The sequence below is a fragment of the Myotis yumanensis genome, unplaced genomic scaffold (genome assembly GCF_028538775.1).
Source record: "Myotis yumanensis isolate MYYU_CA2020_CCGP unplaced genomic scaffold, mMyoYum1.0.hap1 SCAF_14, whole genome shotgun sequence".
NCBI classification, from domain to species: domain Eukaryota; kingdom Metazoa; phylum Chordata; class Mammalia; order Chiroptera; family Vespertilionidae; genus Myotis; species Myotis yumanensis.
The window spans coordinates 13,307,953-13,324,396 of record NW_027223765.1 but is presented as its reverse complement, the minus strand read 5'-3'; the positions used below and the strand labels follow the sequence as shown (position 1 = coordinate 13,324,396).

The 16,444-nt window shown below is 39.3% G+C and overlaps 1 pseudogene; it reads left to right on the top strand.

The window, feature by feature from the left end:
• Positions 1-14,761: 14,761 nt before the first annotated feature.
• LOC138992355 (ATP synthase subunit gamma, mitochondrial-like) lies at positions 14,762-15,842 on the top strand (annotated as a pseudogene).
• The last annotated feature ends 602 nt before the right edge of the window (positions 15,843-16,444 follow it).

Here is a 16,444-nt window from a genome sequence, read left to right as displayed (position 1 = left end):
GCTAACACAACTTTCCAGTTCTGTGGGTGTGTGCATAAGAGCAGGCATGTGCCTATGAATGTGTGGATCTGAGTCTTCTGTCTGTTTTCATAACCAAACTCTGAGTGGCAGAGCAAGCTCAATGATGCCAAAGGCAGTGCCCTCTCCAGTCTGTACACTATTTCCAGGAAAGGCAACATCTGTCACTGAGTCTTAGGGGATAGCTAGATTTAACCCAATTAACTACAAGGTCAAAGATTCTAGCCTTTTTTATTTATTATATTATTTAGTTAGTTTTTCTCTTAGCACAAAAGTAGTTTATCTTCATCATATAGATTCGATGAAAACAACAAAAATAAAAGTCACTGATAATCTTACTATGTAAAGATAACCACTATTATTCATTTTTGTGAAATTGTTTTCAGTATTGTCTTTTTTATAAAATTAGGATCAGAGAATACATATCTATCCATATATGTGGTATTATCATCTACTATATTGGTCAGAATTCAAGCAGGAGCAAAAGATATCCTTATATTAAGATAAATTAAGGAGAGTTTAATAAAGGGCTCTTTGCACAGGTCTGGGCAAAGGTTCAGGAAACCAGGGGGGAAACTACAGGGCCCCCAGGCTAATAACAACAACAAGGTGTCATCCCCGAGGCTGAAGGCGGTTGGGTGGGATAAGATTATCAGAACCCACAACAGAGAAGGCTGACTGGAGAGAGGCCCCTGACAGAACCTGAGATTCTCACTCCAGAAACAGAGCCATCCTGTGGCAACCACATTGGGAGACAGACATCAAGTCCCCAACTCCCCTCTTCTCCTTCCCTTCAATCTCTTGCTATGCACCCCAGTGACTGCACCCAAAGGAACCAGTGGTATAGACCAGAGATTGGCAAACATTTTCTGCAAAGGGTCAGATAACGAAGAGTTTAGGCTTTGTGAGCCATATGGTCTCTGTCACAAATACGCCTACAGGTGTAGCCTAAAAATAGCTGCAGACAATATTTAAACAAATGGAGGTTACCAGACTTAGCTTGCAGGCCACAGTGTGACAACCCCTAGTGTAGACCATATTGGTCAGCTTCCCAGGCCAGAGCAAGGTAGAAAACATGGAGAGCAGATCCAGAGGGGTGAAGGGAAGATATCTAGAAACTTGCTTTATTGGTTTTAACATATTGTAAACACTTTAGCATTTTCAGATCATTTTTTGTTAACCTTGTGGTATGATAACTTTATTGGAAACAGGGGCAAAGTAGGCAAATACAGCTCAGCAAATGTAGAAGTGAGAAATTATTATACATGTAATTAGGGACTTACTTTATTGATCCTGTTCTTTTCATTTGTTTTACTTATTTTTTGTAACTCACAATGTTACAGAAAGGTTAAGGGGACTTATGTATCCAACATGGATTGGAATTAAATTAGAAATAAATGAATCAACTTGTAGGAAATTACCTTGTAGATATAATTATTTATGTGCACAGGACTTTATATATTCAATGAGCCAAATTAAACTAAAAATGAATGAACTTATAAGAATTTATCATATAGATATAAGCAAATTTATCATATAGACCTATGCAGAGGACATCTTTTCAGCATTGTTCTTAATAGCAAAACAAAAAAAGGAAATGATCAAAATCAATTGGGAGATGGCTAAATAAGTTAAGGCATCTCTCTTTTCTCTCTCTTTCACTTTCTCCCTCTCTAAAACCAATTTAAAAAAAGAAAATGCAGGTCTGGTTTATAGATGGTCTATACGATATTGTGCCACAAGCCAGAAGAAAATATTACTGATTCACTCTGAAATGTCTTTAAAATAATGAGGAATCATTCCCTGGGCAAAACTTTAAGTAGTACCTCTGATTATCCATTTTACCTGGACAGAGAGTGATGGAGAAAGTAAAGATCAATGAAGTCCAAGTTGAATAAAGGCAAAGAGATCCACATCTAAATACATCATAATCAAACTGTCAAAAGACAAAGATAGGAGCAAGAGGGAAACATATTACATCCAGTGGCACCAGTCCCTAGAGAAGCCAGCCAGTTAGCTGAGGCAGGCTGGCTTCACTAGACTATTTCCATCTTCGTGGTGGCATCAATGTGTCCATGTAATAGACATTTATTGTGGGTTTGCCTACTTTGCTCTCAATGTTTATGCCAGCAACGCCATCATCCATGGTTTTACAGAATACCTTACTCATCATTATAGTATTCACACACAACTTTAGTTCTCAGCTAGGAATTTATTTTATGTAAAAAATACCACAATAATAATGTCACGCACTTAGGATTTACTGATCTTCACATCTTCCACATTACACAGAAGCAACTAGCATAAAAGAATGCTGAAGTAGCCCAATGAAGATTCAAGTACAGCACCAACTGGGAGATAACACACTCTAAAGTTGAATACTGTGACAGATGGAATATTGTGTGTGCAATATATAAAGACGACATACAAAAATCCCTAACAACACACACACACAAATTTCTTTTGATATTTCTTATCAACTTACAACAGTCTGCAGACCAGCATTTGCAAATCATGGTGTTACCAGATTTCCTGAGCCCATAAAAATAATTTTAAGTGACTTCAAAGAACCACAACTATTCCTGAAAAAAAAATGAGACAAGTATTTCTCCTTTAGATTTTTATAAAAGGGAAGCTAATGCGATCAACATCTTCAGCCACATTCTTAGTAGAAATATAGCAATGAGCTTCTTCGATATGTACATTTTGCTGATCCTCAGTATAAATAGGTCATTACTTTCTACCTTAGCTGGTATGCATTTTTATGCCAATTTGTCTATACATTCATTTGTTACTTCTTTTTAGTATATATATATATCTTGGTTTCTTGATTAAACTATAAGCTCATACTAGACAAAGGGTGTTTCTAATATCTATTTCTACCCTTTCCCTGACCCCACAATACCTTACACAGTACTCTACTTTTATCAAGCAGAACTTGACACATTATATTAATCGACTTCTCTTTATGGCAAAATGGTTATCAGGATAAGAGCAATGACAAAATAAATGATAAATGGCAACTGGGTTACATTTAAGACAATATTGAATGAATGAATGAATGAATATATTTGAAATCATTAGAGCAAAGCTTTCCAAACAAGGATTTCACTTTGGATGAGTATGAAATGCTTTGTTTTTTGTCTTGTAGCAGAGCAATGGTCTAAGGGGGAAAGAGAACTATCATTTATAGAACAGTCATAATGTTCCAAAAAGTGTGGGTGCTTTATATATGTTATCTCATTTAATTCTCATGCCCTACCTGGTTTGGCTCAGTGGATAGAGCATAAGCCCACGAACTGAAGGGTCCTGGGTTCGATTCCGATCAAGGGCACATATCTTGGTTGCAGGCTCTCTGGCCCTGATCAGGGTGCATGCAGGAGGCAACCAATCAATGTGTCTCACCATCCCAGCAACAGGCATGGTTTATATGCATCACATTGTGCATTCTCTCTCCCCCTCCCCCCTCCACTCTCTCTAAAAATCAATGGGAAAATATCCTCAGTGAGGATTAACAACCACCACAACAACAACAAAAAATAATAATTCTCACAACAACCCTTTGAGGTCAATGATAGTTCTGTCATTATAAAAATAACAGTCCCAGAGAATTCAGTATTAATTTAAAAGCACAGAAATAACTCCATGGCAAAAACTAGTGTTAGAATCTAGGTCTGTGTGTCACTCCACTACATTAAGCATGAATCTCCTCAAAATAAATAAGATATCAAGAAATATGTTAAACTAATTAAAATATGTTAAATTTTGAATATTCCTGGAGCTCCTCTCTTTCTTCTGCTTTTGAGTTCCAGGCCGTTAATATTGCCTTCTGCGGCATCTGCTTTCTGCACAGGTGTGATGGCCCTCCAGTGTTCCACATCCCCAGTTCCCCTCAATAGCCTCAGCTGAAATGTCAGCAGTTTTACCTGCTTCTTAAAGAGACCGCTAGCCTTCCCCATTGAGAGGATGAAACTGCTTGCTTGGCTTGGTGCTTTCGTTCTGTTCGCTTTCATATTGTTTTTCTGGCCCAGGCATTTGTCTTTTGAAAGTACTCCTCTAGAGTTTGCTTTCTGGGGTCCCCCAGAGTACCCTATACTGAGTCAAGGAGTAAACGGCTTTCCAAAATGCACAATTTTCAAACAGATCTGTCTATCTTCACTTTCCTGAGCTGTTCAATCCCACTCAGGAGGCATGACCTCATCAGATCACTAGCCAACTCAGGACTGACCTCGTTTAGTTTTCTGTTGCTGGCTCCCTTGGAGTAGGTCTTATTTCCTCTGGGCCTTCCCTCGAGAGGATCCTAATTCCATACATTTTTTTGGCAGGTTCCCTCGAGACACAGGCAATTCCTGCTTCCCCATCTATGGTCACTGTACCACCTGCCAATTCATGACTCAATGCCTTGAGAATTTTATCCTGGCTTCTCAGGCCTCCTCCTCTGTCCAAATATTATGCATGGCTATCTCAGTCCTTGAGGGGGACTTACCCAATTGTTCTGATTAGGGAATTTAGCTGCAGTTTATAGAGCTATCCCTCAATCATATCCTACACCCAGGAACTCTGGGAGGATTATGCACATCTCTTCCTTGAGATCAGTTACCTTTTCTGATCTTAGAGCAGTTTTATTAAGGAGCAGATAGATGGATCTGTGTCTCCCTTCTACTCTTAGATGTGTCTAACCTGGTCTCTGAGATCTCTTTTCCCATTTCATATCTGCCTAGATTATGCACTAAGATCTCAATCATGATGTTAAAGAAACTTCTCCCTTTTCCACCTTAGCCAGTTGTCTTCCTTTTTCCCCTTTTATTCTCCTGCTTGCTCCTATTTTGATAGTAAAATCAATGACTGATTTAAATAACTTCCTTCATTTCTTGAGCAAACTTGATCCCTAAAAACGTGTTATGGACATAGACCTTGTGATTGTCCTTTTCTTTGGATATACAATAATGTAGTCATTTCTCTTCTTGAACCAAAAATAAAGATGTCCCATTCCTATTCAGTAAGTATCCCATTCAAGTTTATGGTATCTTGGGTTCTGCTTTGAGGGATCCCCAACCTAAGACACCTACCAGCAAATTCCCAATTTTCAGAGTAGCCTTTCCTGAAAGGAGAAGCAAATGTACCAATACCAACACCACAATCTGGACTCTTAAACCATTCTTCACGCTGTAAGATTTCCCGCAGTCCCACTACAATGCCTCTGTCTTCCTGCATGTTATTGCTGTATATCAATTCAAAGCTTCAGTGAGGCCCATGGTCTGGTAGCGCTAACAGAAACCTTGGAGGCAGAAATTGATTAATTTCTCACTCCATCAAAGCTTAAGTCACTAGGGATCTCATAACATGGCTAAGGGATTCTGAGATAAGGATCCGTTCTGTGAGCAAATGTAGTAAGAAAATACTTATTTGCCTGATGTACAAGAAAAGCCATCTCTTCTGTCCCCAAATTCTGCCTGTGCAGAACTGAACTACCAAAGAATATGGAAAACTCCAGATTACTCCAGGAAGTGTGAATTTGGAGAGAATTCAGTACAAACCTTCAGATCTCAATGCTTTAAAAGAGGCCCAGTGTCTGTTATAAATAAATGTCCCACTAGGAGTTGGTAATTGGCCCTGGCTACGTGTCTCAGTTCATTGGAGCATCGTCCTGTACACCAAAAGTTTGTGGGTTCAATTCCCAATCAGGGCACATACCTAGGTTGTGGGTTCGATCTCTGGCAGGGGTGAATATGGAAGGCAATGGATCAATGTTTCTTTCTTTCCTTCCCTCTCTCTCTAAAATCAATAAAAACATATGCTCAGGTGAGGATTTTTAAAAAAAGAGTCAGTAATTGTAGAAAAAATAAAATCTTGGTTAGCAGTATGTGACAAATAGCCCATTTTTTCAAGTGTGCATGACAAGGGTCATTTAATATAAATTAGACATAGATGTTAGTGTAAATATTAAAGATCAAAATGTCAGAAACTACCTGACAGAAAACAGGAAAATAAGGAAGCCAGACAGTACAGGAAAGGTTATGAATAAAATTAAACAAGATACAAAATAATACCTGTATTTTAGCTCATCCAAATAAGAACTAGAAAAAGCAGTTTGTGGAATTTACCAGGGCTGGAGACCCCGGAAGAGAAATTAGAAAAGAAAAAAATTCAAGTGCAGGAACCTGAAAAAAGAGTGGAACAGTCCTTAGAAATGAGGGTATGGACTGAGAGGATACCACCAAATAGGTTGATTACATCAACACCCATGAAACAGGTAATTAAATGCTAAACTCTGTGAGGCTGACTGAATATAAGAGTCCAAGAAAGTGTGTGATCAATGTCATCCGAAATATTCAAGAAAATTTATTTTTGTTGTTGTTCTTGTGTCTTATAGCATGTGACCTGGAATTATTAGTAGAATTTAGGTAGGACAAGGGGAGAAAGAAAGACATTCTATGTGACACAATGACGTTGGCAAGGAGGAAATGAGCAGGGCCCATAGAGGAGATAGTGAGACCTGGCTGTAAAGGGTCATGATGAGCAAGTACCTAACATGACTCCTGACAATTTTTGATAAATGCAGTACCATCTCTTCCTTGAAGTCTTGTGGCATTAAAGTGTAGATTTTAAGAAGGTAGGATCTTTGATTTCTGGAGCGTAAGTCCTCCGGTGTTGTTCTTAAAATTGCCTTTGGCATTGTATTCGTTTTCTATGGCTGCCATAACAATTCACCACTCAAATTGATTCCCACAGTTCTGTAGACCAGAGGTCTGGATGAGCTCAGCTAGTTCCTCTGCTCTGGATCTCACAAGGCCAAAACCAAGACATCAGCCAGCTTGGAATTTCATTTGGAGCCTCTTAGGGGGAATCTGCTTTCAAGCTTATTCAGGTGGTGGGCTGAATTCAGTCCTTTATAGCCATGAGGCTGAGGTCTCTGTGTCCTTGTGGCTGTCGGCTGGGAGCCTCTGTCTGTTCTTGAAAGCTACGTGTCACATTTCCCCTTCCACCTTTAACCAGCAATGGCATGTTGAATCTTTACGGTACTTCAAATCCTCTAATTTCCTTGCTGCCTCTCTTCTGCCTTCAGCCAAAGAAAGTTCTCTGCTTTCCAGGGCTCATATGATTTGAATGGCCCCATCCAGATAAACCAGGACAACCTCCTTATTTAAAATCCATGGCCTTAATTACATCTACAAAGTCCTTTTACCATATCACCGTAACATAGTCACAGGTTCCAGAGATTACGTGTAGACATCTTTGGGGCTCAATCTGCTTATTGCAGCTCTCCTAAATCTCTTACATTTCCATACAATTTTCACAAAAAGTTTCTAATGCAATTGTATTTTACATACAAAGAGCTGTAGATCAAGCATAGGCATTTAAATAAATATTTGTCAAATTAGTTAATGCATGAATTGCACTTTATCTGGACTCTTTTTATGGCTCTTGATATTTTGGTGTCTTACAGCTGTTTGTATGCAAATCTTGGCTCCTTTTATGAATGACTGTGAGCATTGTGGGTAGGAATGTATCAAACCCACACTCTACACCAATTTCTAGCACCATGTTTGACACACTGCAGAGCCTATTAAAGTATCCATATTTGCCATAAATTAGAGACATGGAATATCTACCACTCATCATGAAATATACTCTCTAATCCCCTGTCCCTTTTCCTTATTGAAAGTTCAATTCACAAGATATTAATAGAGGATTCCAGGAAACAAATATGGTCCACGTATTCTTCTAGTGTCTGGAGCCTAGATTCTAGACCAAGCATGTCAAACTCACAGCCCACGACCACATGCCTCGTTTAAACGCATGTGACCTGCCTGTCGCAAGTTTGACATGCTTGGTCCAGACCCTCTAAATCAGGGGTCCTCAAACTACGGCCACGGGCCATATGCAAATACAAATATCATATTTGTTCCCGTTTTGGTTTTTTACTTCAAAATAAGATATATGCAGTGTGCATAGGAATTTGTTCATAGTTTTTTTTAAAACTATAGTCCGGCCCTTCAACGGTCTGAGGGACAGTGAACTGGCCCCCTGTTTAAAAAGTGTGAGGACCCCTGCTCTAAATTATGTCATTGAATTAAGTCAGAAAGCTGTATGCCTAGTCTACAAGCTTTGTACTCCTTAGAAAACTTATTTTTCTGAATTACAATTGCCATTAGCTCATTGACCTATATTTTAAAACATAATGGAAAACAGTACTATAACATTCAGTTTGTGCTAATGAGATAATATTAAGAACAGAGTTCTCTACTAGTACATCATAAGGTATCTTTTCAATGAAAATCAGGAAAAATTCTCTCCATCCCCAGAAGTATGAATAACTATTCATTTCTTCAGCAACTATAATGTAAGACTCTGATTAAATTTCCCACTTTGCCTTGGGTACTAGAAAGAACACTTTTAGTGGCTAAACTTCTAGCAAGCAATATAAGATGATGTGTATTTTGGGCTTAAATATTAAGCTTACCCTTAAAAGGCAAAGTAGAAAGAGAAAAACAACTCCACTGGGTGCAAACTCCAGAGGGCAGATGCTATGTTTGTTTTATTCATGCCAAATAATGCACAATACAGGATGCAATAATAAAGAGAGGGACCCTAGAGGGAGGAAGGAAAAAAGACTACAGTGTCCGTAAAATCAATCAATCAATTAATTAATTGAGAAATTTAATGTGATTTTTTACTAAAGTTGACTTCTACTGTATGCTATTGATTCTGTTAAAAGACATTGAAACAGCCTGGCTGGTGTGGCTCAGTGCTTGAGTGTCCACCTATGAACCAAGGGGTCACGGGTTCAATTCCCAGTCGGGGCACCCACCCAGGTTACTGGCAGGCTCAATCCCCAGTAGGGGGCATGTAAGAGGCAGCCAGTCAGTGATTCTCATCAATAATATTTCTATCCCTTTCTCCTTCTCCCTTCCTCTCTGAAATCAATAAAAACATATTATTTTAAAAAAGAAAAGAAATTGGGACATCCATTAGCAGAGTAAGGTAGAAATTTTCATACTGATGTGGAAAAAGACAACACTGCGAATATAAATATGTACTATATAATCACAATTTTGTTTTTGAAAAAAAAAAAGTATGTGAATATTTGCATATTTTTCCCTAAAGACATAGTCATAGGTGCAGAGAGAAAACGAGGTGCTCTGAGTACTGTTCTACATTCCACACTTGGGACATCTTCTCACAAGAGTGACTATGAGAAGGAACTTTTACCATTTGCAACAGCATGGATGGAACTAGAGAACATTATACTAAGCAAAATAAGCCAGTCAGAGAAAGATAAGTATCACATGATATCGCTCATATGTGGGATATAATGATCAACATAATTTGATGGGGGGGGGGTGTGTAGAGAGCAACCAAAGGAGTTGTATGCATGCATATTAGCATACCAATGGACACAGACACTGGGGCGGTGGGGGCTTGCCCAGGGTGGGAATGGCTGCGGGGGGGGGGGGGGGGGGGGGGGCGGGGGCGGGGGGAGTCAATTGGGGGGAAAGGAGACATGTAAAACTTTAGACAATAAAATAAATAAATAAATAAAGCGACCATGGTACAATGAAATCCGGCATAAAATTGATTTTTTTCTATGTTGCTAGTGGCAGCTTATGTTGGTAAACATATGGGTTGTCAGTTTAGCATTGCTTATCTGAAGCCATAAAGATGTTCATAACCTTTGATCAATTATTCCACACATGGCCTGTTATCTTAAGGAAACTGCTCCAATGAAGAACAAAGGTCCAGGCCCAAAGATATTCATCATTATAACAATCCAAACCAAGTGGGAGTAAAATATTGAAATATCTTCTTTTTTCTTAACTTTTCTGTCAGTTGGATGATATTTGAAGCAGATCCTAGAGCTTGTTAATCACTTTAAAGTATTAAAAATAAATAACAGTCTTATTTGGGTTATTAAAATGTTTAATAAAATCTAAATCAAAACTTTAACCTCATTTAACTAAAACTCTTGATCTTATCTGAGCTTAGAAACCTGTAATGAAGACTGAGAAGCAGCCGAGGGCTGGGGATAAGGAGATAGCTTTTTCTATATTTTGTTTTACTTTCTTCCCTACTTCCCTGCTCAGCATGGGGGCAGGAGAAGAGAGGAGAGGTAAAGCCCGTGAAAAGTCTTACTCGACCGATGTAAATGTGGGGTCAGAGCCCTCGGTGTGTTACAGATGCCTGAATACTAGTAGCCCTTTCTCCTTAGTCCCTTTTGTGGAGGAAACGCCTCACTTGGGGGCCTCCCTACTTACTCTGTTCCAGTTAAGCACAGACTCTTAGTTTTCGGTAGACCTCTTGGCAGGATCTTTTAAATTCAACGCAAGGCCAGTTACCTTCCGAGGACCACCATTGTCCCCCCCACAGCTGAAAGCACTCTTAACGCTCTGACTTCAACGGGAGGTATAACTAGCCTCTCACCTTTATCTATTTCTGGGTGTGAGCCAGACACCAGCCTCTGTGTTCTCCAACACAAGACACGCCTGCAGGAGTTCGACCGTGGACCCCCTCACATCACTTGAGTTGGGGGGTGGGGGAATGAGGCAAAACCAAAGCACTCTTTCAGCTCACCCTAAAGAGAATCTCACCAGTAATATCCCCTAATTCCTCTGCCTTCCAATACATACAGAATAGGGGTGGGCCACAGGCTAGGTGGGGAGAGTTAGTTTTTTGGATCTCCCTTTAGGAAGGACCATGTGGGTGACCAGGCAGCCCTCTGTCGATGCATGGACACTTAACAACACTCTTTTACCCCAGCTGCAGCTCTGAAAAAGGCACTCTGTGACACCACTTTATTCGCTTATTTACTAGATGTTAAAAACCAATAAAATTTATTTCAGTAAACTTCAAAACTACTTTCACCATTTTCTCAATACTATAATAGAAAACCTAGTTCTTTGCAGAAAAAAAAAATCAGCCTTCCAAGTTTTCAATGTGTGTAGTTGCTCACACAAAATGCCTCTGATGGCTTATGTTATGGTAGACTGGTTAGTCAAATCAAAATACAAATCTTCTACTACCTAGAGAGTATAATAGAATGGAAATAATTCATTCATAAGATTCTAATTTATAAACCAACTTCACCACTTTTAAAATACTACCCTAAGAATTATAATTCTATCAAGCTTTGATTTGAACAAATGTACAATCATTTAGACAACAGCTGTTACACTAAAAAAAAAAAAAATTCAAAATGTCTTTAGAAGAGTGACAGGAACATTATTAACATGATTGCCCTGGTTCAGTCCTTCAGAAGGAGGCTCTCCGAAGGCTGGCTCAGCCCTAGGAAATGCACACTTTGGCTATAGCTCTTGAACAAGAATCACACAGAAATCCCCTTGGTGGGCAGATGTTACGCGGCACTAATGGAGAATGAAGGGGCCAGGAAAATCCCCTGTGGGAAGTAATATCAAGAATTCGTACAGGTTTCCTGGAGAAGATGACAGATGAGGTTCTCCTCTTGTAACATACCCTATGGATCCATTCCCAGCATGCAACCTTCAACTGGATGAGGTGGACAAGAATAAAAAACCTACACCAGCCCTAACCGGTTTGGCTCAGTGGATAGAGCATTGGCCTGCGGACTCAAGGGTCCCAGGTTCGATTCTGGTCAAGGGCATGTACCTTGGTTGCAGGCACATCCCCAGTAGGGGGTGTGCAAGAGGCAGCTGATTGATGTTTCTCTCTCATCAATGTTTCTAACTCTCTATCCCTCTCCCTTCCTCTCTGTAAAAAATCAATAAAATATATTTAAAAAAAAAAAAAAGTCTACACCAACTTCACTTTCAAGTAGTAGAGATGGATCAGGAGGACCTAAATTACCAAAAGCATCTTCAGGATGAGTCCCACCAGATCCCATTTTTTTAAAGATATGGACCAATTTCTCCTTCTAAAGAAGGCCCATTAAAACTTATAAATCTTGCTAGTGTAGAAAGATAGCCAGTGTCTGAAGCAGAAACGAAAACTGTGTCTTATGCTTGTTAAGGAAGAGCTGGACCAGGATGTAGATGGCCTGATGGACACTATGTCATCCTGGACACTAGATCTCAGGGAGATGACATCTGGTGATGCAGGGAAACACTGAACCCTGAATCTCTGAACCATCTTAGCTGGACATACCCCCTGCCTTGATGATGCACTGATCCAGAAGATTCCCTGGTTCTCATGGGCCTTGGCCACATGCTGCACTTAGATCATCGAGTCCTTGAGGATCCTTTTCTAAAATCTCCAAGTTTATATCATCTGTGGTTAATTTTAGCCTTCCACATGAATTTACTATAATCAAGAGCAATAAGCTGGCTTCTCAGAGGACAAGTAAGTTCTTCCATTTCTTCTCCTAGAGCTTTGGCTTGATTTTTGGTTTGTTTGGTTTCGTATGTGTGTTTTGTTTTGGTAACCAGCTCTTCATGGCCTGGCTCATGTTTTTATCTGCTTTGAAATTCGTCTAAATTATTCTTCTTCCTCTGCAGGAAAATTTCCTGGGACATTTCTTATTCTTGTCTTGACACAGTTTGGTCTTTGAGTATAGACTGAAGCTTTGGAACCTCACTTAATCTTTGCATTTTCTGATTCCAACAATGCATTTCTGTTTGTTTGTTTGTTTATTTGGAGAATTGTGCTGTATAACCTGTTAGTGATTGTTTTTTTTCTCCTCCAGCTACTTAAATATATATTTGGTTACTTTCTTCTTCAAGGGTTTAAAATGAAACATTTAGTTTGATGGCATCCATCAGTTTTCTCAAAGCTCATATTGACTGGTCATCTAGGTGGTGTGCAATTCTATTAAAAGTTGACCTTTGATCTATATCATTCTTGAATGACAAAATGGAAAGTACACATAAAACACTTCTGCTTCATTCTGAGGTATATGATTATCTAACGTGAAAGCTTGTGTACAATTTGTTAAGTTACAAGCAGAACTAGCTGCTTTTTCCATTGAACACTATATTCACTTGAAATAAAAATTAATAAACTGTACAGACTTAGGTATTTAGTGGACAATTTTTTGAAAATAAAAAAGTAAGCCTGTCATTTCAAGGAAAAATAACTGACAGCATATATTTTGCCAATTCAAGGTGTCAAGTGAATATTGGAATTTGAGAAAAATTGTATCTATCACCATGAGCTTGACAGCTTCCCAATATTTAAAACCTTTTCTGATTAAATCAATGATCTTATTAACAGACATGATATTTTTATATTTAATAATGAAATATGTCAACATTTGGAAGGCATGAATAAGTCAGTAAACCAAAAATTTTCAAGTGACCTAATATGATATTACAAAATCATGCATAGGTAAAAGATCTATATAAAGTGCAAGATAGACCAATGAATTTTAATGTAACAGAGTATGTCAATTTCATTGATATGATGTCAGATTTCACATTGCAACTACCCTTTAATAAACAATTGTCAAGCTTTAGTATAGTAACAAAGAATACCCACATGTATCTAAAAAGGCTGTTAACATATTTCTCCCTTTTCCAACTACATCTTTGCACAAAACAGAATTTTCTTCATATATCTGAATTATAGCATTATACTGCAACGTATTGAATGCAGCAGATATAAGAATCCAGCTATGTTCTATTAAGTTAGATCTTTTAAAAATTTACAAATCTATAAAATAATGTCAGTCTTCTCACTAATTTATAGGGGGGAGTTGGAGAAATTTGGCAATTTTTCATTAATATTTGTTATTTATTTTTAATGATAGGAGTTTATAATGAGTAATTGTATTATTATAACAAATGCAATAATGAATAAATACTATTCTTAACATTTCTCCATTTTAATTTCTGATACAGTAAATATCAATAGATACAACCTACATAAACAATGGCCATTTGGGGTCCTCAATAATTTTTATGACAGGACCCTTTTAGGGGTCCTGTCACCAAAACTGAGAACTGTTGCTTTAGAATTTTCAACCATTTATTTTCTTTTAACTGTGTTTTTCACTCTATGCTTCATTGTTTTATGAAAGTAGTTTTGTGCTTTCCTGAAAATGGTCATGTTCATCCACACCTTTGATGTTGTCATTGGTTGTTTCTCATTCTTCTAGTACCACTTGGGATTGAATGGCTTCTGATCTATCTGTTAGTCACTAAGCATCCTTGTGATGCTCATCCTGGACATTTAGATTTCTCTTTCCTCCATCCTTTTACTGACAAGTCTATCTTAACCTCGAGAAGGAACCTTTAAAGCTTTTTTTATTATTTGCCTCCAGGCCCAGCATTTCTGATCCTTGTTCTCAAGACTGACCTCCTTCAAAAAGGACTCCATTGCTTCATAATCTCTTTTAATATACCCAAACTCAAAAAATTTTGCTTTTTAAAAATCTGGGGCAGAGTACGTTATGCCAAGCTCTTTCTCCCAAGATTTAAAAGTTGACTTTACCTACAAGAAAGCCTATGTCACCATCTCCCAGGTAGCAGGTGTATCACCAAGAGCTGGACCACGACTCACACCTCCAAGCGGGGCCCTCAGCCCACACAGCATCTCCAGGAGCCATCACCAGGCCCTCTGTGGCACCAGTGGTTACTAGAACAGCCTCAGATTGTCAGGGTCCTACTGACCTCAAGAGACTACAGGGGCACTACAGAATGCTCCACTCAGAACGTAAGCCAACATGTGCAGTGAGGCCTGTCTGACCGACCTTCAGCAGGGCCAGGACCACCAAGTTTTCTCAGGTAGGCGTCGTTGAGGGTTTTGGCCTGGGCTGTGCAATTAGATACAAATTTGAAATATGGCAACTTTGAAAAACATTCCCAGGTGACTGAAGTCAATCAAAACCATCCTGAAAATTAGCAAGTCTATGAAAATGGCAGCAGCAGCAAAATATGCCCGAGCTGAAAGGGAGCTGCAATCAGCTCGAATGTGTGGAACAGGATCTTCGGCTTTGTTTGAACAGGCTTGTGATAAGGTGCCTGCAAACAAGAAGAAAAATTGGTGCCTGCCAATTTTACACACCTCCTTATCGGTGTGTCCTCAGATAGAGTGCTTTGCAGTGCTACCCATTTCTTGGTTGCTAAACAGATGAAAAGTGAGCCCGGAAGGTATGGCTCAGTGATTGAGCATCAACCCATGAACCAAGAGGTCACTGGTTCAGTTCCTGGTCAGGGCACTTGCCCTAGTTGAGGGCTCTATCCCCAGGAGGGGGCATATTGGAGGCAACCAATAGATGTTTCTCTCATTGATGTTTCTATCTTTCTATCTTTCTCCCTTCCTCTCTCTCTAAAAAAATCAATAGAATAAAATAAAATAATAAAGGGAGGTGGCTATGCTCACAGCAGCTGGGAAAGTTAAGATGGTTGGAATCGGTGATAAAATTAGGGGTATATTTCATAAGGCTCATTCTGACCAGTTTCTGGTCACCTTCAAAGAAGTGGGAAGAAAACCCCCTACTTTTGGAGATGTGTCAGTCATTGCCCTGGAACTACTAAATTCTGGATATGAACTTGATGAAGGATCTATCATCTTTAATCAATTCAGGTCTGTCATCTCCTACAAGACAAAAGAAAAGCCCATCTTTTCTCTTCTCTTAATACCATTGTAAGTGCTGAGTGCACGAGTACCTATGACGACATTGATGCTGACATGCTGGAGAATTACCAGGAATACACCTGGCCAATATCACCTACTATTCTCTGAAGGACTACACCACTAGTGAGCAAAATGCCAGCATGACGGCCATGGACAATGCGAGCAAGAATGCTTCTGAGGTGATCGGCAAATTGACTTTGACCTTCAACCGCACAGGCCAAGCTGTCAGCACAAAGGAGCTGATTGAAATCTCCAGTGCTGCAGCTCTGGATTAATGAAAATCAAGTTTCATCCTCAGACAAAGAGGTAAAGGAGGAAAACTCAGCCAGCTGATTTTGTTTTTACCTTGCTGCTGTGCTGGTCAGAAGAAATTATTGGCCCATTGTTTAAATTACTGAACACAGCAAGGTATTTATAAATTATCTTACAATAAACAATTTACACTAAGAATAAAAAAATATATAAGCCAGTGCCTGGCAACAAGAACAGACCAGCAGTGGGAGGGAGATAGGGAAGGGAAGGGAATAATATGACAGAACAGAGTTTTCCCACATTTTCTACAGCATGGCACACCGATAAATCTGGTCACTGGGGGAAATGGTAGCCTCTTCATGGCTGAGGGGACAGACACCTCCTGGCAGCCTGGAGGGCTGAGTGTCTACATCTTCCCACACGTTATTCCTCCTGGGATGGCTGAGCAACAGGAAGCTCTGCTGTACTAGTAAAGGGCTCTCCTGCCCATGTCATGAACCAACACTCCTACACCTTTCTCATAGTCCTGGAGGCATGATCCTGCCTGCAAAAGTGCCAGAGCTTTTGGTCAGTGTGAGAATGTCCACATGTGTATGTGTGAGTTGGGAATAAAAAAGGCCTTACA